The sequence below is a fragment of the Podarcis liolepis genome (genome assembly GCF_965112155.1).
Source record: "Podarcis liolepis genome assembly, chromosome: 7".
NCBI classification, from domain to species: domain Eukaryota; kingdom Metazoa; phylum Chordata; class Lepidosauria; order Squamata; family Lacertidae; genus Podarcis; species Podarcis liolepis.
This window is the reverse complement of record NC_139561.1, coordinates 88,803,304-88,827,388: the sequence shown is the minus strand read 5'-3', so window position 1 is coordinate 88,827,388 and position 24,085 is coordinate 88,803,304. Positions and strand designations below refer to the sequence as shown.

General features: G+C 47.7%; 1 protein-coding gene and 1 long non-coding RNA gene across 2 annotated transcripts in view; one reads left to right on the top strand and one right to left on the bottom strand.

Annotated features, from left to right (window-relative positions):
• Positions 1-21,966: 21,966 nt before the first annotated feature.
• The window catches only part of MEIS3 (Meis homeobox 3), a 79,216-nt gene continuing 77,097 nt past the window's right edge, over positions 21,967-24,085 (bottom strand). The window contains exon 13 of the mRNA XM_083515944.1: positions 21,967-22,948. The gene's annotated coding sequence lies outside the window, so the exon portion shown is untranslated. The remainder of the gene's footprint in view (positions 22,949-24,085) is intronic.
• The window catches only part of LOC310712760, a 63,741-nt gene continuing 63,422 nt past the window's right edge, over positions 23,767-24,085 (top strand). Inside the window, exon 1 of the long non-coding RNA XR_014528992.1 lies at positions 23,767-24,025. This is a non-coding gene — a long non-coding RNA (uncharacterized lncRNA). The remainder of the gene's footprint in view (positions 24,026-24,085) is intronic.

Below are 24,085 nucleotides of genomic sequence, written 5' to 3'. Positions count from 1 at the left end.
TGGGGCCTAAGGAGGAGGAAGCTGACGAACAGTGCCACCTTGCGGGCTGGCTGCAAATGAGCAGGTCGGCAGGTGGGGGCTGCCTGAGGGGAAGTGGAGATTGGTGGGGCAGGGACCCCTTCATTCTAATGGATCGTCACAGATGTGAAGGTTAGTGTGGCCAAAATTGTGGGAATGTTCAAGGATGCAGGAGAGGATATATTGTGCGATTATAGCCTTTCCAACTTGTGTAAACAAGTTCACAATTTAGCAGAGTAACATTCCCCCTTTTAAACTCACAGCGGATGCTTTAGCTCAGGCTCGCTAAAGTCTCTATAATAACTGTTCTGGTATTTTCCCCTTCTCCCCTCATAAAAGATAAGACATGACACAGTCTTCTATAAAAGTATAAAAAAGAGTTTACTCACATTCTGTTCACAATCGGATCCCAGAAGGCAGACTTAGCTTAGAAAAGTAACATACACCTGGAAAATATCTCATAAGGAGACAGTCCCTTTGTCCTCACTCGGCTGGAGGCCAAGAGAGCATCTTTGGCTAAGCAGATGTTGCTTCTTCGATGCATGTAGTCAAAGAGAGAGAGATGGCTGCCCTGCCCTGTGCTTTTGTCGTTACCTGCACAGGTGAGGCCACGCCCACCTCTAGTCACATGCAGAGGAAGTCTGTCCCAGCTCAGAAGGAAACAGGAAGTTTACCTGCTGGCTGGACAAACATTCCTCCCCATGTGTAAACATGTTCACTCTAGGAATTTTATGCTTGACTGCTCTTGTGTTTCACATCCCACTAAATGATCAAGAGGATGCTGTGTTTGGGACTTTTTAGATTAGAGAACAGGCGAGCGAGAGGCGACATGGTAGAAGTTTATAACTCACTTCCCCAGGAGGCAGGGAGGCCCGACTTGGGTGGCTTTAAAAGAGAATTGGACAAATTCATGGAGAAGGAGAGATGGCTCTGACTCCAGAGCTGGGGGCAGCAAAAAACAACTACAATTCCCTTTCCACAAGAGGGGAGAGTTGCTCTTGTGCTCAAATCCTTCTTGTGGGTTTCCTACAGACATCTGGTTGGCCACTGTGAAAACAGGATGCTGGACAAGACGGACCATTGGCCTGATCCACTGGGATCTTCTTCTGTTGTCCTTTATCTTCAGGCAGGTACAGTTTGCTCCGCAGTGGTGTAGCGGGTTGCCCACTTTTGACACCTCCCCTCCAATTTCTGCACATCGGATTTCTGTTAATGGCACAGGAACTGTCTAGGCAGGTTTTGTCTGACCCGTTGGCAATCTTAGGAGAGGAGGGAAAGGTAAAGGACCCCTGGACAGTTACATCCATTCAAAGGCGACTATGGGTTTGTGGCGCTCATCTCGCTTTCAGGCCGAGGGAGCCGGCGTTTGTCCGCAGACAGCTTTCCGGGTCATGTGGCCAGCAGGACTAAACCGCTTCGGGCACAACGGAACACCGTGACGGAAACAAGAGCGCACATGGAAACGCCATTTACCTTCCCACCGCAGTGATACCTATTTATCTGCTTGTACTGGTGTGCTTTCGAACTGCTAGGTTGGCAGGAGATGGGACAGAGCAATGAGAGCACACTCCGCCGTGGGGATTCAAACTGCCAACCTTCCAATCGGCAAGCCCAAGAGGTTCAGTGGTTTAAACCACAGCGCCACCCGCGTCCCTACCTAGGAGAGGAAAGGATTTCCTGACACCATAATTGCTTCTTCTGCCCGACGTGATGAGTACAGGACCCGCGGTTTGCATATTCTGATAATTTCCATGTTTGATCTTCATGGAACGACCCCATTGAGTTCTAGTATTATGAGAGAGAGGGGGGGGGAGAGAGAGAGCAATCTTCATTAGGCTTTCACTTATGATTGCCTTGTCAAGGGACGCGGGTGGTGCTGTGGGTTAAACCACAGAGCCTAGGACTTGCTGATCAGAAGGTCGGTGGTTCGAATCCCCACGACGGTGTGAGCTCCTGTTGCTCATTCCCTGCTCCTGCCAACCTAGCAGTTCGAAAGCATGTCAAAGTGCAAGTAGATAAATAGGTACCACTCCTGCGGGAAGGTAAACGGCGTTTCTGTGTGCTGCTCTGGTTCGCCAGAAGCGGCTTAGTCATGCTGGCCACATGACCCGGAAGCTGTACGCCGGCTCCCTTGGCCAATAAAGCGAGATGAGCGCCGCAACCCCAGAGTTGGCCACGAATGGACCTAATGGTCAGGGGTCCCTTTACCTTTACCTTTGATTGCCTTGGTCTAAACAGCACCCTTGTATCATATGAAGTGCTATGCATATACTTCCACTCACCCCCTTTCCTTCTTTGCATTCATTGCAGGTTCCCTTCCACACACACCCCGGCCGTCCATGACACAAACGCACATTAATATCAAAGTCTATTCATCATTTTGTCTAAGAACTTCCTGTGTCTTTTTAATTTAATTTTGTGTTCTTGAAAAATGTGCCGCAATCAAGTTGGGTATTCCGTCTAATCGAGGTGGCATAACTATTTCGCCTTCCCTCCCGTCCAAGTTCTAGATAAAGAATGGATCTGCGGCTTGATAGATTCGAAGAGAGGATATTTATGACTTCTCGGCGATGAGACGTGATTTCAACCAAGGAGGGAGGAATGTTGTTGCAAAGGTGGACATCGCCTGGTTTTTCCTGTTTTGTGTTTTCATCCACGAGGCGAGACGGCCGTAGGGCTGGTTGCCATGTTTTCCCCCTCCCGCCTCCTCTGCCCCCAATCCTCTGGCATTAAGAGATGCAGTAAGCAAAGCAGAATACTGTATTTTTCGCTCTATAAGATGCACCAGACCATAAGACGCACCTAGTTTTTGGAGGAGGAAAACAAGAGAAAAAAATTTCTGAATCTCATAAGCCAGAACAGCAAGAGGGATCGCTGCACAGCGAAAGCAGCAATCCCTCTTGCTGTTCTGGCTTCTGGGATAGCTATGCAGCCTGCATTCACTCCATAAGACGCACACACATTTCTCCTTACTTTTTAGGAGGGAAAAAGTGAGTCTTATAGAGCAAAAAATACGGTATTTCCTGCTTGGCATAGAGATAAAGTGATCGTGGAGAAAACACTGCTTCTTTCATTCTTCTGTATTCAGGTGCTCTCAAATTTGGCTCCTCTCAGTTCCTCACCTTCCTGGTCTTCAGTATTTCGATCATCACTTTGCAATATTTTTTTTGAAGTCCTCGTGAAAATTCACCAGCATTTTAGTTTGAATTCTCTCTCCCGCCCATTGCTCCCCTCTTTCTATAATATATATTTTACTCTTCCCTCCTTTTCCCTTTTCCCTTGTGTGTCGTGTGCTTTTCAGACTGTAAGCCTGCCATGTTTTGATTGCATGTAAGATGCTCCGGGAGCCTTTTTCGGCTGGAGAACTGGGTGCCAAATGCTCCAAATTAATAAACAAACATACATACGATTGTTTATGCAATTTTGCCTAACGTATGCATTTCCCTGCCAAAGCAATCTCTCTTAGTACAGTGAAAATATGCTATTTTCATGAACAAATGCATTCATATGCACGCTTTATTTTATTTTATTCATACAAATATTTATTTACTGCTGTGTCGTGTGTGTAAATATCTAATTGGTTTATAGCAATAAAACATAAAACCATATGACAAAAAACATACTTTAACAGTTTAAAAAACAGACATCAATGCTCTAGTTATCTCCCACTTGGACTACTGCAACGTGCTCTACGCGGGGCTACCTTTGAAGGTAACCTGGAAACTACATCTAATCCAGAATGTGGCAGCTAGACTGGTGACTGGGGGCGGCCGCCGAGACCACATAACACTTGCCTTGAAAGACCTACATTGGCTCCCAGTACGTTTCCGAGCACAATTCAAAGTGTTGGTGCTGTCCTTTAAAGCTCTCAATGGCCTTGGCCCAGTATACCTGAAGGAGCATCTCCAGCCCCATCGTTCAGCCCAGACACTGAGGTCCAGCGCCGAGGGCCTTCTGGAGGTTCCCTCCCTGCGAGAAGTGAGTTTACAGGGAACCAGGCAGAGGGCCTTCTCGGTAGTGGCACTCGCCCTGTGGAACGCCCTCCCATCAGATGTCAAAGAGATAAACAACTACCTGACGTTTAGAAGACATCTGAAGGCAGCCCTGTTTAGGGAAGCTTTTAATGACTAATGTTTTAATAAAAAATTCCTTCCAGTAGCACCTTAAAGACCAACTAAGTTAGTTCTTGGTATGAGCTTTCGTGTGCATGCACACTTCTTCAGATACATCTGAAGAAGTGTGCATTTCGTGTGCATGCACACTTCTTCAGATACATCTGAAGAAGTGTGTATCTGAAGAAGTGTGCATGCACACGAAAGCTCATACCAAGAACTAACTTAGTTGGTCTTTAAGGTGCTACTGGAAGGAATTTTTTATTTTGACTATGGCAGACCAACACGGCTACCTATCTACTAATGTTTTAATGTATTTTTAATCCCTGTTGGAAGCTGTCCAGACTGGGGAACAAATGGGTGGGGTACCAATAATAAATTTAGTAGTAGTAGTAGTAGTAGTAGTAGTATCATAACCATTGTGGAAGGCTGTGGTCTTTATTGCCTGCATAGATCGGGCAGAATAGAAAGGTTTTCAGCAGGTGTTTAGAAGTCAGCACAGAAGGGGCCTGCTGGGTTTTTCATGGGGCAGGGAGTTCCACAGCACTGGGCTGGTGACACTAAAAGTCTTGGTTTCTTATTGTGGCCAAACGAGCCTCACCTACTCAGGGAACGACCAGTGACGCTCCTGCAGGTGATCTGTTTGTCCAGCATATGCATTTCTTGTACACATGACTTTGCTGGAGAACTGCATTGTAAAATTCAGGGGGAAAGTGCACATTCTCAAGTGCACATGTGCAGCTCACAGACTTGTTTTGAAAGTGCAGGTTCGGTCTGTTAACCTTAGAATATGGACGGAATTTGAATTTCACCCTCAGCTATTAGTGAAATCTCAGGAACAGACCCTGGGGCAGAGGGGGGAGGTGGCAACCTTTTGATAACATGAGATCTACCTCCAAAACTGAAGAGGCAGTGTTGTCTAGTGGGTAGGGATTCCTTGTCTGTCAAGACTGAATGATTTCACAATTATTGGGGTTTTTGGGTGGGGCACTGAGACTCCCCAGTTTCCCCTTTGGTCCTGCTTCTCCTGGGCTTTTAATAGCAGCCTGCATGACACATCATTTGGGAAGTTTAAAACACTCCAAACATTCCCCACGGTTTGGGGGATGCCAGGAAAAATCTCATTTTGCTGCTCTTCTGCTTATCAGCTTGCTGTTAAAGAGTGGGGGTAGTAAAAAAAAGTGAGCAAACCAAACTCTAGGGATAAGGGTAGAAGTCCAATTTTGTTTGCAATTTGTGAGAAATGACGTAAAATTTGCACTTCCAAAACCAGTACAGAAACTAAAAAGAACCTTTGAACTTCTCCGAATATTTGCAGTGCAGTTCTCAACCAAACCATGGTTACAAAACTGCGTACGTTCGCCGAATGTGTACCTAGAGGTGGAAATCTTAGTGAGGACAACATGCAGAAATGCCTCGTATTAAAGGAAACAGCTTGCAGAGATGGCTGCGTACAAAGCAATTAGCGTTTCTTAAGAGAAAGTCAGCATCTTAAAAAGCAGAGACATCACCTTGCCGACAAAGGTCCGTATAGTTAAAGCTATGGTTTTCCCAGTAGTGATGTATGGAAGTGAGAGCTGGACCATAAAGAAGGCTGATTGCTGAAGAATTGATGCTTTTGGATTATGGTGCTGGAGGAGACTCTTAAGAGTCCCATGGACTGCAAGAAGATCAAAACTCTCCATTCTGAAGGAAATCAGCCCTGAGTGCTCACTGGAAGGACAGATCCTGAAGCTGAGGCGCCAATATTTTGGCCACCTCCTGAGAAGAGAAGATTCCCTGGAAAAGACCCTGATGTTGGGAAAGATGGAGGGCACAAGGAGAAGGGGTCGACAGAGGACAAGATGGTTGGACAGTGTTCTCGAAGCTACCAGCATGAGTTTGACCAAACTGCGGGAGGCAGTGGAAGACAGGAGTGCCTGGTGTGCTCTGGTCTATGGGGTCACAAAGAATCGGACACGACTAAACGACTAAACAACAACAAATGAGAAAGTCACGCTAAGATGCTGGCGAATTTTCACGAGGATTTTCAAAGCACGTGCACGCGCTGCAAATGGTTGCAGAAACCCAGAGAACTAAAATTAAAGATTTGGGGGAAAGGAGAAACCAGCAGGACTGAAATGGGCTGAGCCATCCATCCATCCTCACCTAACACAAATTACTCCACTCGCATGTCCCAGTGACTTCCAGGGGTTGCTTGGTGCAACCCTGGTTTATTTATGAAAGCCCAACTGCTCCCCATTTTTGCTTATTCCGCCTGCCCTTGCTTACAGTTCTGTTAACTGCTAGGTGATGGGATGCTTCAGCAATTGGCAGAGACTTCTACGCCTGGAGGCCAGAGCAGGGAATTTGAGTCGGGTGCCCCCCTTTTTTATCTAGACACAAAACTCCCCGTGAGTTTAGCCCCTTTACCCCCCCCCCCCGCCCAGTTCATGCCTCCCCCTCCTGCTCCGGGGTCCTCTCTGTTTTGCTTCCTATTGTCTCCCTGGGATTTGTTTTTGCCTGGGGGGCCCCTCCGAGCTCCGATGCCTCCAGCCTCATTCAGCGTGCCCTGAGCCATTGTTCCCAGCCTGACAGGTGTATAATTGGATGATTAATGTGGCTTCATTAGCCTGTGATTGAACCAGAGATGGGCACGCATGGCATTTAAGCCTTCCCGGGGACCACGGCGGGGAGAGCGGAGGCAGAGTTCAGGGAGCGCAAGGAGTCGCGCTACACCCATCTGTTTAAACCTTTTGTCATCGCGGCAACGGAAACCTTCCCAAGCCGATGTTACAAAGCGCTGGTCATCCTTGCCCCGGGTGCGAGGTCTGAGCAAGGATCAAATGGTCCTGGGATGTGGCTTTGGCCTCGAGGGGCATGGAAATTCACAAGGTTGCCAACTGCTCTGTGGGGGGAAACTAGCCCAACTCGCTCCTGTGCCTTTTCCAGCAGCTGAGAAGAAGAGCCCCACATTGGGCCAAATCAGAGGGTCATTGAGTCCGTGGCTCGCCTGCTTTGCCTGCAGAAAGTCGCAGGTTCGAATCCGAATCATGGAATTGGCAGAAATGACTGGCAGAATCCGAGACCAGGGAGAAGAGTTGGTGAAAGAAGACTGGAAGAAATTTAAAGACTATTTACAGAAATATTGTAAAATTAATGAATGTTAGAAGGATGTTGGATAGAAACTAAGTGTTGTCCAGCTGTAATGCTTTAGGAGATACGGAAAAAAGGTTTACAAATGGGTTAAAGCTTAATGGTAAGGATTTGCAGAGCTAACAAATTGAAGTGGAATACAAAGAAGGGAGGTATGAGGAGGTCTGGGGAAATAAGCGTAAGGAAGATATGTTATGGAAAATTATTTGTTTTTTAACTGTTTTTATGTTGTACAGTGGTGCCCCGCAAGACAAATGCCTCGCAAGACAAAAAACTCGCTAGACGAAATGTTTTTCCGTTCGCGATTTGCCTCGCAAGACGAATTTCCCCTATGGGCTTGCTTCGCAAGACGAAAACGTCTCGCGACTTTTTTTCTTTGATTAAAAACAAAGACATGTTTTGTTTATAAAGTTAATTTATTTTCCCTTAAATTTTTGAACTGCTCTTTACAGTATGTGTGACTTTAAAGAGCAGTTAATAAACTGTTGTTGTACCAAATTTGGCTTTGTTTGGACTTTTTTTGACCATAGGAACGCATTAATTGATTTTCAATGCATTCCTATGGGATTTCGTGCTTCGCAAGACGAAAAATTCGTTAGACAACAAAAATTGCGGAACGAATTAATTTCGTCTTGCGGGGCACCACTGTATTTTGTATTTTGTTTCTTTTTATTTTTAATTTTTAATGTTATACTTTAAAAACTTTAATAAATATCTTTTGAAAAAAATACGAATCCTGGGATCTCCAGGTACATCCGGGGGAGACCTTTGCCTGAAAGCCCAGAGAGCTACTGCTGGCCAGTGTTGGCAATGCTAAGCCAGGCAGGCCAGTAGTGTGTACAAGGCAGCTTCCTGTTTTCCTGTATCGCACTGGGGCCAACCAGATGCCCTCAGGAGACACACAAGCAGGGCATGGGGACAACACCCCCTTCTTCCCCACAACTGGCATCCTGACTCTTGAGCCAGACTTGGCCAACTAGCTACCAACAGGTGAAGCCCTTCGCAGCATGCCTAGAGGATGCGCTGCTCTGAAAAGCACAGGAGCCGATGAAAGAAGAAGAAGTTGGCAGCCTCATCAGATGAAAAAGCATTAGGGCAACCCAGATCATGTTCAGCATATGCTCAGCGGGTCATATGCATGTCACTCAATGCACCAAACTGGCTCTCAGTGTTGGCTGGGGAAGCCATGAAAAGAATTTTTCAGCTTTATAAGTAGCAATCTTCCTGGATCCAATGCATGTGTTCACACTTGTCTTCTTTCTCTCTGGCACTCCGTGGTTTTCATAGAATCACAGAATCATAGAGTTGGAAGAGACCACAAGGGCTATCGAGTCCAACCCCCTGCCAAGCAGGAAACACCATCAGAGCACTCCTGACATATGGTTGTCAAGCCTCTGCTTAAAGACCTCCAAAGTAGGAGACTCCACCACACTCCTTGGCAGCAAATTCCACTGTTGAACAGCTCTTACTGTCAGGAAGTTCTTCCTAATGTTTAGGTGGAATCTTCTTTCTTGTAGTTTGGATCCATTGCTCCGTGTCCGCTTCTCTGAAGCAGCAGAAAACAACCTTTCTCCCTCCTCTATGTGACATCCTTTTATATATTTGAACATGGCTATCATATCACCCCTTAACCTCCTCTTCTCCAGGCTAAACATGCCCAGCTCCCTTAGCCGTTCCTCATAAGGCATCGTTTTCCTCTCCTTCCCGACTCATTCAACACCCTGATTTCTCCCTTTGGTCATTCTTTTTCTCCCCCACCCATCTTTCAGCCTCCTCCCTTTCCCTTCCCCTCAGTCTCCCCGCTCTCTGCTCAGCTGCTCCAAAGCCAATCTGAGCACTGGAAAAGCACATAGAGCGGTAAGAGGAAGTAGGAAAGAGTGTCTCTCTTCCAACTTCCTCCTTCAGCTCTATGTACTCTTCAGGGGAGGAAGGTAACTCATGATAAAGGGGATATTCACAAGGCTGCCAAGGCACCCACAAGCCCTGTGTTGGCAACCCCACATCTAGCCCAACAGACTGGTTGTCTCCTCTGACTGGTAGCAGCTATGACTAATAATAATAATAATAATAATAATAATAATAATTCATATTTCAAAGAAATGTGTGGTTTACAAGACCCTAGAAATATCACAAATAAAAGTACAAACACAAAAAAATGCAGTTAAGAACCCCACATTTTTAGTGGCATGGAGACGAAAATGTCCTCTTAAACTTCAATACAGTGGTACCTCGGGATGCGAACGGGATCCGTTCCGGAGCCCCGTTCGCATCCCGAACAGAATGTAAGACGTGACAGCACGTCTGCGTGTGCGCGGGTCGCGTTTCGCTGCTCCCGCGCATGCGCGTGACGTCATTTTGACCGTCTGTGCATGCACGAGCGGTGAAACCCGGAAGTAACCCGGCCCGTTACTTCCGGGTCACCACGGAGTGTAACCCGAAAGTGCTCAACCTGAAGCGTATTTATCCTGGGGTTGTTGTTGTTTAGTCATTTAGTCGTGTCCGACTCTTCGTGACCCCCTGGACCAGAGCACATCAGGCCCTCCTGTCTTCCACTGCCTCCCGCAGTTTGGTCAAACTCATGCTGGTAGCTTCGAGAACACTGTCCAGCCATCTCGTCCTCTGTCGTCCCCTTCTCCTTGTGCCCTCCATCTTTCCCAGCACCAGGGTCTTTTCCAGGGAGTCTTCTCTTCTCATGAGGTGGCCAGAGTATTGGAGCCTTAGCTTCATGATCTGTCCTTCCAGTGAGCACTCAGGGCTAATTTCCTTAAGAATGGAGAGGTTTGATCTTCTTGCAGTCCATGGGACTCTCAAGAGTCTCCTCCAGCACCAGAATTCAAAAGCATCCATTCTTCGGCGATCAGCCTTCTTTATGGTCCAGCTCTCACTTCCATACATCACTAGTGGGAAAACCATAGCTTTAACTATACGGACCTTTGCTGGCAAGGTGATGTCTCTGCTTTTTAAGATGAATAACTCAGAGAAGCTATGAACTATGCCGTGCAGGGCCACCCAAGATGGACAGGTCATAGTGGAGAGTTTTGACCAAACGTGATCCACCTGGAGCAGGAACCGGCAAGCCACTCCAGTATCCCTGCCAAGAAAACTCCATGGACAAAGACAACAGGCATAAATAATATATTATTATTATTATTATTATTATTATTATTATTATTATTATTATGGAATAGGACATCCCTCTTTTCATCAGATAAATGTTGGAGGGTATGCTCCTGGGAGATAGTAGACCATAGCTGTCAACTTTTCCCTTTTCTTGCGAGGAATCCTATTCGGAATAAGGGAATTTTCCTTGAAAAAAGGGAAATGTTGACCGCTATGTAGTAGACCTCCCCAAAACCCAGGTACCTTGTGGCATACTGCAGGGAGGAGATGGACAGCCCTTGCTCCTGTTCCCACAATGAGGTAATTTCTCCTCTGTATAGGACCACAAACTCGGTGCTCTTTCGGGTGAGGCAAATGTAGGCCAGAGCACGTAGAAATGAGCTATGGGTCTCTTTCCCCAGCCCCCCTTTTATAAAAAGCTCTTATATGGAACCACTGATAGCATAACCCTTGGCCACATTTGGCAAGCCAAAAGAAGGGGGTTCCCCACTCCTTATTCCCCACCCGCGCCCGTTCCACTAGAGAGCGACAACAGTGCTTAAAAACCAGCAGCACAGAAACACGCGCTCAGTCCGACTCGCTCCCCCCCTTGCTGCCCCCCTCTCCTCCCCCCGCCCTGCTCCCCAGAGATCGGCGGCTTGACTGGCGAGCCTCGCCCGGTGATAAATGACTTTATTATGATTCTTATTTCCCCAGCTCCCACCCCTTCCTATTTTTTCTCCTGGAAAGCCAGGGTCCTCGACACCTAATTCTACCTCTTTGGCACGGCCCATCCATCATTCCTCCCCCCTCTCTCTCCCCCCATCCTCTCCCCCCCCCCCACAACCGCGGCGGCATCAAACCTCTCAGTGACATTACCCACCAATTGCCGCGCCTGCTGGCATGAATCACGCTGCCAGAGACGGGATGCAGATACCCCGTAAATTAGCATGGCCTAGATCGGAACCCGGCCCCCTTGTTTGCTGTTAATCTGTCTGTGGCAAAGAACTGGAAATGGCTGGCTGTTTGTTGTGGGCCGTGTGTGTGTGTGTGCGTGTGTGAAAGAGGGTGTATATGTGCGAAAGAGGGTGTATATGCGCCTGTATTCTTCACGGAAACGAGAAAGGGGTAAGATTATGGCTTCCGAAAGCCTGGAGGATAAGCACGGGCCAAAAGAGGGGGAGACTTGTCCGGTTCGATTTGCCTTCAATTGAGCTCCTAATTCGCCTTTCCGGAAACAGTACGCAAACCAAAACCCAGCTCTCTTTTGAAATTCGCTTTTCACCGAACGCAGTTTGCAAGAATGGCTGTGTTCGGCAAAATTGCACGCAGAAACGTCTGTATCAGGAGAAAGCAGCGTTGAGGTGCTGGCGAATTTTCGCCATGGCTTCTTCTTCTTCTTCTTCTTCTTCTTTTTTAAATTGCACCCTGATGTGGAAATTTGATGAGCTGAAGTTGAGACTGGAGAAAACGAGATAGGGAGGAGAGACAAAGCTGAAAGATTCATCCGCCCTGAATTTCTGGGTGCACCTCTGGGTGATTTGCCGTAGGTCAGCCCACGTTTCTGATTCCCCATTGTCTAGCAACAGCGACGACCGAAAAAGCTGTTTGCTCAGACACCCCTAAATTAAGTTATGGGGGGATGCATTGAGGTGTGTTTGGGGAACAAAAGTGCATTGGGTCTGGAGGAACTTGCACGCTTGGTTCTGGTCCTGATCACAACCCCCTATGCATGGCAGACGCTCAAAAAGCACCCTGTTCCCTAATTGTTGGCGTATGTCAGCCTGCCTGATCCACTGAAAAGCAGATCACACAAACCTTGTGATAGGAATTTTATGGTCTGAAATATATGGTAATGTTCATAAGTGTACCAACCAAGCACATACATAGATCAGCACAGGAAGGCCAACCTGGAACCATTTTGATTCCTAAACTGAGCAAATGTTTTCTCTGCAAGGTCAAACTGGAAAAGCCTCCCCATTGTCTTTTCCTTCACAAATCCTGTCTTAAGGGTATGTCTGTGTTTGAATAGGGCTAGTTACAGATAGGTAGCCGTGTTGGTCTGCCATAGTCAAAATAAATTTGTATCTGAAGAAGTGTGCATGCACACGAAAGCTCACACCAAGAACTAACTTAGTTGGTCTTTAAGGTGCTACTGGAAGGATTTTTTTTATTTTGAATAGGGTGTGAGCCTGTGATCTGGCCCAGGAACTAAGTATTTATCACTACAAAAGAATGGCCAAGCTCCCCAGGCAATCCAATCAAGTAACCTGCCAGACAGGAGATAAACAACAACAGGAGAAAAATAACATTTAAATTTCTGTTTAGACCGCCTTTTTTGTGATGTAGATATGATGTATCTGAGGGGTGGTCTTAGGTGACACCCCTTCTGTGATGTATGCATGATGTTTCTGGGGGTGGTCTTGATCTACAGGGTGGCAATTTCAAAAGTCTTTATAAGGCCTTGCGCGCCATTTTTCTGGGTCCCTCCTCTCTCCTGCGGGTGAGGGGAGCACCCAGTTGCAACAGATCAATAAAGGCCAAGCTGCTGTTTTGCTCCAAGTAATCCTGGTTGGTGTCTTTGTTTTTGTCCAAGGGAGCCCTCGGATTTTTCCGTTAACAATCTGAAGCTTGCTCACTCTTAACGCAGGAAAACAACAGACGTTCCACATTGCACAGGTCTTGGCGCACATCTGTACAACACGCGGTGATCTCGATTTAAGAACGAAACGAAAGGTCCGTCCAGCTCAGCGTTCTGCTTCTTATCAGCTCTGATCCAGGCGCCTCTAGGAGGTGGCCTCACCCTGTTCTTTGTCTCCAGTGTGCAGGGTAGACTGCTTTGGTACATGGAAGCTCCACTCCTGGCTGTTAACGGACCTCTCATCTCCCGCCAATGTGTCTGCTATCCAAACCAGATATTTAAGGAGCTTAAATATTTTTCTCCTTTCCCCTCCTGTGATGGAACTCCTATTTGGGGACTTCCCTGGCTTTTTTCTGGCCCATGTAGGACCAGTCTGGATAGTTGGCCATGGTGAAGACTTGATGTTTTCATCCCCCCAAAAGTTTTTGATTTGAGTTTCCATTGAAATGAGGCTGTACAGTGGTGCCTCGCAAGACGAAATTAATCCGTTCCGCGAGTCTCTTCGTCTAGCGGTTTTTTCGTCTTGCGAAGCAACCCTATTAGCGGCTTAGCGGATTAGCGCTATTAGCGGTTTAGCGGCTATTAAAGGCTTAGCGGCTATTAAAGGCTTAGTGGATTAGCGGCTAAAAGGCTATTAGCAGCTTAGCGGCTTAGAAAAAGGGGGGGAAGCAAAAAAAAATCGGAACACTTGCAAGACGTTTTCGTCTTGCAAAGCAAGCCCATAGGGGACATCGTCTTGCGAAGCAGCTCAAAAACGGAAAACCCTTTCGTCTAGCGGGTTTTCCGTCTTGCGAGGCATTCGTCTTGCGGGGCACCACTGTATTTAATGTTTTAATGTTGTATTTTAATTTTGTTTTTAAGTTGTATTTCAATTTGTTTTTGTATTGGGTGTTAGCTACCCTGAGCCTGGTCTTGGCTGGGGAGGGCAAGGTATAAATAAAATGTATTGTTGTTATCATCATCATCATCATCAACAACATCATCATCATAGACCCAGGGTCACATGCCTTCTTAGGGGCCCACATGACAGCAGTGGTGAGAGGCAAAGGGTGGCGGTGTGTGTGTGTGTGCAGAGCAAATGGTGCAACTCTTACCCCACTGCCTTGTGGGACATCTCTGGAAGAAGAAAAGGCTCATGGGTAAACTCTACACAAATCCAGAGCGGAGTCCCTAAGGTGGTTGGATGGCGCCTTCTACACCTCCTTCCCGCAACTCCTGCAGCCAAGCTGGTGCCCAACGTCCTGCTCTTCTTTCCTTTGGACCCCGTCAGTGAGACCAAGGGGACGGGGTCTTGTCGTTTGGGCAGTCCAGGACCTCCAGACACACAGCACAGGACTGCGCCCCAGGGAGGTCACTTTTAGGCTGCTAATGCAGCAAAAACAATGCAGAAGAAGGCAGGAGCTAAGAGTTGCAATCTCAACCTGATGCTTAAAATAAAAAAAATTCCTTCCAGTAGCACCTTAAAGACCAACTAAGTTAGTTCTTGGTATGAGCTTTCGTGTGCATGCACACTTCTTCAGATACACTGAAACAGAAGTTGCCAGATCCTTCTATATAGTGAGAAGGTGGGGAGGGGTATTACTCAGAAGGGTGGTGGGAATGGGAGATTGGCAGGTAGCTGAGATGAGCCTGTTGACGACTCTTAACAACTGTAATAGGTCTTACAGGAAAAGGCAAGGGGTGAGAAGGTGAAAAATGGCTTAGTCATGTATAATGAGATAAGTAAGACCTATTGCAGTCGTTAAGAGTCGTCAACAGGCTCATCTCAGCTATCTGCCAATCTCCCATTCCCACCACCCTTCTGAGTAATACCCCCTCCCCACCTTATCACTATATAGAAGGATCTGGCAACTTCTGTTTCAGTGTATCTGAAGAAGTGTGCATGCACGCGAAAGCACATACCAAGAACTAACTTAGTTGGTCTTTAAGGTGCTACTGGAAGGAATTTTTTTATTTTGACTATGGCAGACCTACACGGCTACCTATCTGTAACTGGAACCTGATGCTTGTAAGGCAGAGCATTCCAAACCGTGTGTCGGTCGTGACAGCTGCAGTGTGTAGGTGCGTTTTTGTGAACATTTGCCACGTTCCTCCCGGGGCTGGAAAGGGGTTAGTTCAACCTCCGGTTTGCTAGTAAAACCGAATTACTGTGTTGCAAAATGTTGCATGTCTAAAAAGTGCATCACTGACATGAAAAGTTTGAACAAAAATAAATAAATAAGAATTCCTTCCAGTAGCACCTTAGAGACCAACTAAGTTTATTCTTGGTATGAGCTTTTGTGTGCATGCACTTCTGATAGGTGTGGTAAACCTGTTGACGACAATCACCCATTCCCACCACCCTTCTGAGTAATACCCTTCCCCATCCTCTCACTATATGTAAGGGTCTGGTGACTTCTGTTTCAGAAGAAGTGTGCATGCACACGAAAGCTCATGTTTCGACTATGGCAGACCAACACCTACCTGTAATGAAAAGTTTGGAAAACTCTGGTGTGAGTTATGGGTATTACAGGTTGCCTTAATTAGCCCCACCATGTGGGAATCTCTTGCAGATGACTGCAGGTTGTGAGAGACAGCCAGGTTGTGCATCCACAGCTGTGATCAGAGGAGGAATGACCTCAGGAAGGAGAGCAGAGAGAAGCAGCGCAACCAGACGCCTTCCTCTGCCCCAGCTGCAACAAAACATGTCTCTCTCGTATCGGTCTCTACAGCCACAGCAGGCGCTGTAACTCTTCACCCCCAGCAGCACACTCCGCCTTTGGCTCCTAAGACAGACAGATGCCAGCGAAGACAACAACTTGTGTACAGAGGGACACATTCCAGCTCTGCAAATGCCACATCTAGGAACCCACATCTCTGTGTTCTGCATCCAGCGTTGTCTCAGTTCAAAGACACGTTCCTGCTAAGCAAAAATGCTCAAGGCTGCTGAAGGGTGTAGTGTGGGGAGGGTCTCGAGGGCCAGATGGAAAGGTCTTGAGGGCCACATTTAACCCCTTGGCCAAGCCACCCCAGAACCCATGGCCTTTGGCCACATTGCTGCCGTCAATTCCGAAAGCGCACTTCCCTTTTTTCAGATTTGCACTTATTTAAGCAAACCCAAGGGACGTGGGTGGTGCTAGGGACGTGGGTGGTGCTGTGGGTTAAACCACAGAGCCTAGGGCTTGCCGATCAGAAGGTTGGCGGTTCGAATCCCCGCAACGGGGTGAGCTCCCATTGCTCGGTCCTTGCTCCTGCCAACCTAGCAGTTCAAAAGCACGTCAACGTGCAAGTAGATAAATAGGTACCGATCCGGCGGGAAGGTAAATGGCATTTCCATGCGCTGCTCTGGTTCGCCAGAAGTGGCTTAGTCCTGCTGGCCACATGACCCGGAAGCTGTACGCCGGCTCCCTTGGTCAATAAAGCGAGATGAGCGCCGCAACCCCAGAGTCAGCCACAACTGGACCTAATGGTCAGGGGTCCCTTTACTTTTACCTTTTAAGTTCTAGTATCCCGAGAGAAGGGACGCGGGTGGCGCTGTGAGTAAAACCTCAGTGCCTAGGACTTGCCGATCGCATGGTCGGCAGTTCGAATCCCCGCGGCGGGGTGAGCTCCTGTCTTTCGGTCCCACCTCCTGCCCACCTAGCAGTTCGAAAGCACCCTTAAGTGCAAGTAGATAAATAGGTACCGCTTTATAGCGGGAAGGTAAACGGCGTTTCCGTGTGCTGTGCTGGTGCAGGCTCGCCAGAGCAGCTTCGTCACGCTGGCCACGTGACCCGGAAGTGTCTCCAGACAGCGCTGGCCCCCGGCCTCTTAAGTGAGATGGGCGCACAACCCTAGAGTCGGACACGACTGGCCCGTACGGGCAGGGGTACCTTTACCTTTACCTTATCCCAAGAGAAGCAGGCGAGCTGGGTGTGAGGGGAGATTATAATCTCTCTCCGCACATTGCGCCATTTTGTAAACCTTTCTCTAAACAAAAGCACTGGGTCTTTTAGGTTTGGCCTTTCCACCCAGAAAAAGCGGGGAAACCGAGGCATTAATATCCCAGGACAAAGGTGGAGTGCGCAGGCTGAGTCGGCCAACGCTGATGGATCTTAGATCTGCTCTCCGTCTTCCAGCTTGCTTTAATCCCCCTCCAGACCACCGGGCCATCCATCAGGTTGTCCACCACAGGCCCAGCGAGGCCCATTATCCCCTTTCCCTAATCAAGAGGTTGTCGCACAGTGAGATATTGCCGCCAGCTGCCTCCCCATCACCTCGGCCGCATCGATTCTCCTTGGCGCGCTGGCATCAGGTGAGGTGGTGCAGAGTTGCGTCGCTGTGCGGAAACGGGACTCGCACCTTTCAAATTTGGCACTGTCAGCGTTTGGGCTGCTGCCGCCAAGAGGGTTTTCTCTAATAATAATAAATAAATAATAATTTTTATTTATATCCCGTCTTCCACAGCCGAAGCCGGGCTCAGGGCGGCTAACAACAATAAAATAAGACAACATTTTAAAATCATTTCATTAAAAAATTACTTCGAATCAAATTGATGGCAGCTATTGGGTAGAGTTCTGTGAAGATTGCCAAAGGAGGGGGTCAGGCTGTGCCCTGGCCAAAGGCCTGGTGGAACAGCTCTGTCTTGCAGGCCCTGCGGAAAGATGTCAAGTCCTGCAGGGCCCTAGTCTCTTGTGACAGAGCGTTCCACCAGATCGGAGCCACAGACGAAAAAGCCCTGGCTCTGGTTGAGGCCAGCCTAACCTCCCTGTGGCCTGGGACCTCCAAGATGCTTTTGTTTGAAGATAGTAAGTTCCTCCATGGGACATACCAGGAGAGGCGGTCCCATAGGTACGAGGGTCCTAGGCCGTATAGGGCTTTAAAGGTTAAAACCAGCACCTTGAACCTGATCCTGTACTCCACCGGGAGCCAGTGCAGCTGGTATAGCACCGGGTGAATGTGATCCTGCGGCGAGGACCCCGTGAGGAGTCTCGCTGCAGCATTCTGCACCCGCTGGAGTTTCTGGGTCAGTCTCAAGGGCAGCCCCACGTAGAGCGAGTTACAATAATCCAGTTTGGAGGTGACCGTCGCGTGGATCACAGTTCTCTAGACCTTTTGCAACCCGGGGGGGCACATTCCCACCTGAACAGTCTTCCGGGGCCACATCAATGATGGATACAGCGAAGAGCCAAGTGGGAGGAGCAATTAATATCAGTTTTAGCTTTGTGCACTAGGCTAGTTTCTTTAGGCACATGAATGAGAGATAAGGTTTCCTTTGACATGAAATTGAGATTGATCCGGCAAGAATCAATATTTTGAGCGTAATTGACCCTGTCCAGCTCAGACAAATATTGGAGGTGTAACACAGAAAATGCCTCGTTGAGGCGTACGAGGTGGGCTTTTCGGTCCGAAGTTGTTATCCACATCAGTTTTGTATTGGCAATATCCCTGATATTTCCAGGTGTTTGTGTACTTTCATATCATCTTCCTGTGGCACGGCGATTAACGGCAGGGCAGCAAAAGTGGATTTTGCAAGCACGTATGGTTGCTAAGAGACTTCGAGCCTGAAAGGATAAATGCCCACTGTCTACTATGCAACGGTCTGAGGCCCTCTCTGCCCTGACAACATTGAAAAAAATATTTTATATGGACATCAGTTCCATGTGGACATTTTGAACACCTGGAGGGCTTACATTAATTTTAAGATGCACATTCTGATGACTGTATCCATAATATGAACTGATAGTGTGTGTGTTTTTGTTAGTAACATTCATATATTATTCCTTTTGCTTTATTTTATCTTAGTGTCTCTTTAATTCCCCCTTCCTTTCCTTTGTTCAATTTCCAAATAAAACATTAATAAACACACACACACACACACACACACACACACACACACACACCTTGTTGTCTGTCCAGACAAGCAGTAGAGATGGTCAGAATTCAAGGACAAATTTCAGCTGTGTTTGGGGTGCAAAGTGGGGCAATTGAGGGGTGTGGCCTGCCAAGAAGGTGTGTGGCCAGCAGAGAGTTCATAGAAGGATGCACTCCTGGTCCTGAGAATACCCAACCTCACTATAGACATACCGTATTTTTTGCTCTATAAGACGCACCAGACCACAAGACGCAGCTAGTCGCACCTAGGAGGAAAACGGGGGGGGGGGGGGATTCTGAATCTCAGAAGCCAGAACAGCAAGAGGGATCTCTGCGCAGTGAAAGCAGCAATCCCTTTTGCTGTTCCGGCTTCTGGGATAGCTGCGCAGCCTGCATTCACTCCATAAGACGCACACACATTTCCCCTTGCTTTTTAGGAGGGAAAGAGTGAGCCTTATAGAGCAAAAAATACGGTATTTAGTAAACATAGTTCTGGACTGTGCTTTCTTGGAATGGGAAGGGGATGAGGTGTCACACGACTGAATGCAAACCTTTTCCCCAAATCCCTGCACCTAGGTAGGTAGGGTGTTAAGGACAAGCCTAGGCTATAGAACCCTTCTCCCTGACAGGCTAGCATTCCAAGTGCGGGGATGTTTTTCAAAGCGGCCAATTGTGAATGAAGGCAACGTTAATTGATTTCTGTGTGGCGGGGTCTTCGCTTATTTCATACAAGGATGAACAAGGTGGCTATAAAACTAACTATCAAGTATAATCCATTCCAGGGGGGGAAATATAGACTAATAAAAACTCGGGACGAAAACAACAGATAAAACAGATGTGTTAAATAAAGCAGATTGTCTGTCCAGTAAACCATCTTTTTTTAACCAGGTGCCCTCTAGATGTTTTGAATATTTCCCATCTGCAGTGGAGGCTGATGGGAGTTATAGTTCAGAACAACTGGAGGAAACCAGTTCGGTGACATGTTTTGTGGTTTCTTGTTTTTGTTGTCATCGTACGTACAAAAAAATATGGCTATTCATGAGGCTGTGTGCCTTGAATTTTTGTAGTGGGGTGTTACGGAAATTACCGGGGGGGGCACATCTTTAAAGTTAAATATTACAAATATTATGCCTGAATGTATCCTTTCAACTTGACAGCTCAGGGAAGTTACCTAGCTTTAAAAATAATATTAAAATCATCTCCTTTCCCAGTTTCCTCCATTCCAAAGCTATTTTCCCCTTGAAAAAGGACTCCAGGAACTTCCCAGAGGTGACAATTGCTGGGCTCCTTGTTAGCTAAAGGAAGCCAAATCTCATCACCTGACTCGCCTCAGGCTCCAGACATGCAAAGGAGCTTCTATTGTACTTTTGGGTGGTGGGTACTTAAGACATATTTGTCTATGCTAATCTTATACCTGAGTCTTGCCCTGCCATGTCTGCTTATGCTAATCTGGTACCAAGGACTTGTCTGGACATGTTTGCCAAGGTTAACCCCTCCCCTTTTGTGACAATGTCAGTGATGTAGCAATGATGCTGTACGAACTGTATTCTGGGATATGGTGGGAAAGTTTTAAAAGTCTTTGTCACCTCATCCTCGAGGTTCAAATTTGCTCTTTGAACCTATTGCGCAATAAACTTTGGTCTACAGCTATTTGCTCCGGTTGGCTGGACTCCTTCCTTTATTCCGCAGGGACCCGCGGGCTCTGCCCGACCAGCTGCGGGACTGAGCAGCCTCGCACCTAGATTTTTCCATAACGGGGCAACCACTGGATCTATTATTTTTGCTGTGCTTTTTACCACTGTAATCATAAACGGGATGGTGGTCGTGGGCGAGCCTGTAAAATCATGCAAATCCATGGGGATCCATTTCAGTTTTCCGCCCAACCCTGTGGAACGAAAGACAATGCGTGCTTTGTCTGTCTGTGATTGGGAGCGAACGGGGAAGAGACTGACCAGTGGAAGGTGGGGAGAAAAGCAACTCGTGAGTGGTGCCTATAACACCCCCTTAAAATTCCAGATGTGCCAGCAGTCGTCCAGCATAAGAATCAAAAGATCAGGTTGAGATATGAAATGGCTGGGCTGGAACAAACTAATGGAACACAGCACATCTCGATTCTATTTGTTTTGGTCTGAACGCAGACAGCAGTTTCTGGTCTTATTTCCACCATGTCAAACTACAACTCCCAAGATCCTTTGGAGGAAGCCATGACAGCTAAATTTGTATAAAATTGGCATCTGTAAAGGTCCGTATAGTTAAAGCCATGGTTTTCCCAGTAGTGATGTATGGAAGTGAGAGCTGGACCGTAGAGAAGGCTGATCGTCGAAGAATTGATGCTTTTGAATTCCGGTGCTGGAGGAGACTCTTGAGAGTCCCATGGACTGCAAGAAGACCAAGCCTCTCCATTCTGAAGGAAATCAGCCCTGAGTGCTCACTGGAAGGACAGATCCTGAAGCTGAGGCTCCAAGACTTTGGCCACCTCATGAGAAGAGAAGACTCCCTGGAAAAGACCCTGATGTTGGGAAAGATGGAGGGCACAAGGAGAAGGGGACGACAGAGGACGAGATGGTGGGACAGTGTTCTTGAAGCTACCAGCATGAGTTTGACCAAACTGCGGGAGGCAATGGAAGACAGGAGTGCCTGGCGTGCTCTGGTCCATGGGGTCACAAAGAGTCGGACACAACTAAACGACTAAACAACAACAACAACAAGGTTGGAGATGACACAAGACTCATCCAGACCTTTCAGAGAACTCTAATTTTCCATTATCCTAGGAGGATAAAATCACAGAATTGTAGAGTTGGAAGGGACAAGGGGGGGGGGGTGTCACCTAGTCCAACTGCCTGCAATGCAGAACTCTTTTGCCAAATGCCCTGAGATTCAGATGAGTCCAAACAGTTAATCTGGATTAAAAATGTTTTAGTGTAGACACACCCTTAGACATTAGCACATTCAGGATCCTTAAATTCAGCCCGGCCGGAAAAGGCAGCTTTAAGGATTATTCCTCCTCCCACCCCCATCCCACCAGCCATTTCTTATAAAGAAAGGAAGAGGCGAACGTCATTTTGTCTCGATAACTCAGAACAGCAACAAACCAACCCGGCGAGAACAAACGAGACCAAGGCCGCAGGCGTAGTTCGTTTTGGTTTTTTTTTCTTTTCTCTTTTTCTTGAATTATTTCTCAGTTTAAAAAACAAAACGAAACCAAAAAAAAAGCACGTTAAAAACAAGAACCCTGGAAAAAAAAAGATAAAAAGGAAAATAAAATGTACAATTTAATTTACTTCCCCGTTCTGAGCATCGACATCAATAATTAATTAATAATTAAAACATCCAGAAGGAAGGAAGGGGGGGGGAGGGGGAAAGAAAGAAAGAAAGAAGGAAAAAGGAAAGGTTTTTGGAAAATGAAACAAAACGCAACCCTGCTTGGAACATTCTCTCCTTTGGAAAAGAAGTCCGTGAAGAGGCCGCCGTGTCTGGAGCGGTGGCGGGGGGCAGGCGAGCGTGAGGTATGCGCGTGGCGAGAAAAATGATGGATCAGACCCCAAGCAATGAAAAAGTTAATACATCGGCCTTCCCCCCCTCTCCGCATCTTCGTTGAAAGACGGATTGCGCTCTCCGCCTCTCCCTTGTTCTTTCTTTTTCCTTTTTTAAACGCTGGGAAGGGGGATCTGTTTCCATCAAAGTCCAGCTTGGTCTGGCTCCTAAACCCCGGAAGACGCGACGCCCGCAGGATATTTCGGAGCCTTGTCGTTTTGGCTACAGGTTGTCGGGAACGGTCCTTCTTTATTTGGCAAAAAGGAGTGAGGGAGAGAAGGAACTGGCGGAAGGGCAGGGAGAAGGAGGGCAGGGAAGGGGCGCTGTCCGTGCTCGGCCCGTCCCGAGTGGGGGGTTTGGGTGTGCTGGGGGTGTTTCGCTTCCTCTGGTCGGGGGTTGCAGTGCGGGCAGTGGCCGTGCGTCGTGGCTGGAGGGGGAGAGGGAGAATGATCTGTGGCACATTCTCGCGGAGCGCTGGGGAAGTTGTGGGCGCAGGAGGCCCTGATGTGCCGGGAGTCTGGTGCCCGTAAAACCTGCTAGGGTTCATGTTGCCCGGCACACAGCCTAGTCTGGAAACCTGAAAAAAAACAAAGAAGGAGCAGACAGTGAACACCAGCCATGCTTTCCTCACTCCGCCTGCACTTCAAATCTTCTTTTTCAATTTGTTGTCGTATTTCTAGCTGATGAGCTCCAGGTTACGTACGCAGCTCTTCCCCTCTGCCTCAACAACCCGTGTGTGGTAGGGGAGGCTAGGAGATAGGGTCAAATGGGGATTTGAACCCTGGTATAAAGGTAAAGGGACGCGGGTGGCGCTGTGGGTTAAACCACAGAGCCTAGGACTTGCTGATCAGAAGGTCGGCGGTTCAAATCCCCGCAACAGGGTGAGCTCCCGTTGCTCGGTCCCTGCTCCTGCCAACCTAGCAGTTCAAAAGCACGCTAGTGCAAGTAGATAAATGGGTACCACTCTGGCGGGAAGGTAAACGGCGTTTCCGTGCACTGCTCTGGTTCGCCAGAAGCGGCTCAGTCATGCTGACCACATGACCCGGAAGCTGTATGCCAGCTCCCTTGGCCAATAAAGCGAGATGAGCGCCACAACCCCAGAGTCGGCCACGACTGGACCTAATGGTCAGGGGTTCCTTTACCTTTACCTTTATAAAGGTAAAGGACCCCTGGCCTGGGTGGTTGAGTCCATTCAAAGGAGGCTATGGGGTGCGGCGCTTATCTTGCTTTCAGGCTGATGGAGCCGGCATTTGTCCGCAGACAGCTTTCTGGGTCATGTGGCCAGCATGACTAAACCATTTCGGGCGGAACGAAACGCTGTGACAGAAACCAGAGCGCACAGAAACGCTGTTTACCTTCCCGCTGCAATGGTACCTATTTATCTACTTGCACTGGTGTGCTTTTGAACTGCTAGGTTGGCAGGAGCTGGGATCGAGCAACGGGAGCTCACCCCATCGCGGGGATTCAAACTGCCGACCTTCTGATCGGCAAGCCTAAGAGGCTCAGTGGTTTAGACCACAGCACCAGCCACGCCCCTTTTGAACCCCGGATTACCGAATTGGGAGACTAAACGTGTGTTTAGGGCAGTAGCAAAGCAGACACTCTTTTCTTCTTATCCCTTATCCCCACCTAAACCAGGGGTCGTCCTATTAAGGTAGATCAAAACGATGAAAAGAAATCAGATCATTTCACGTGTTATAATCAATTTGTTTTC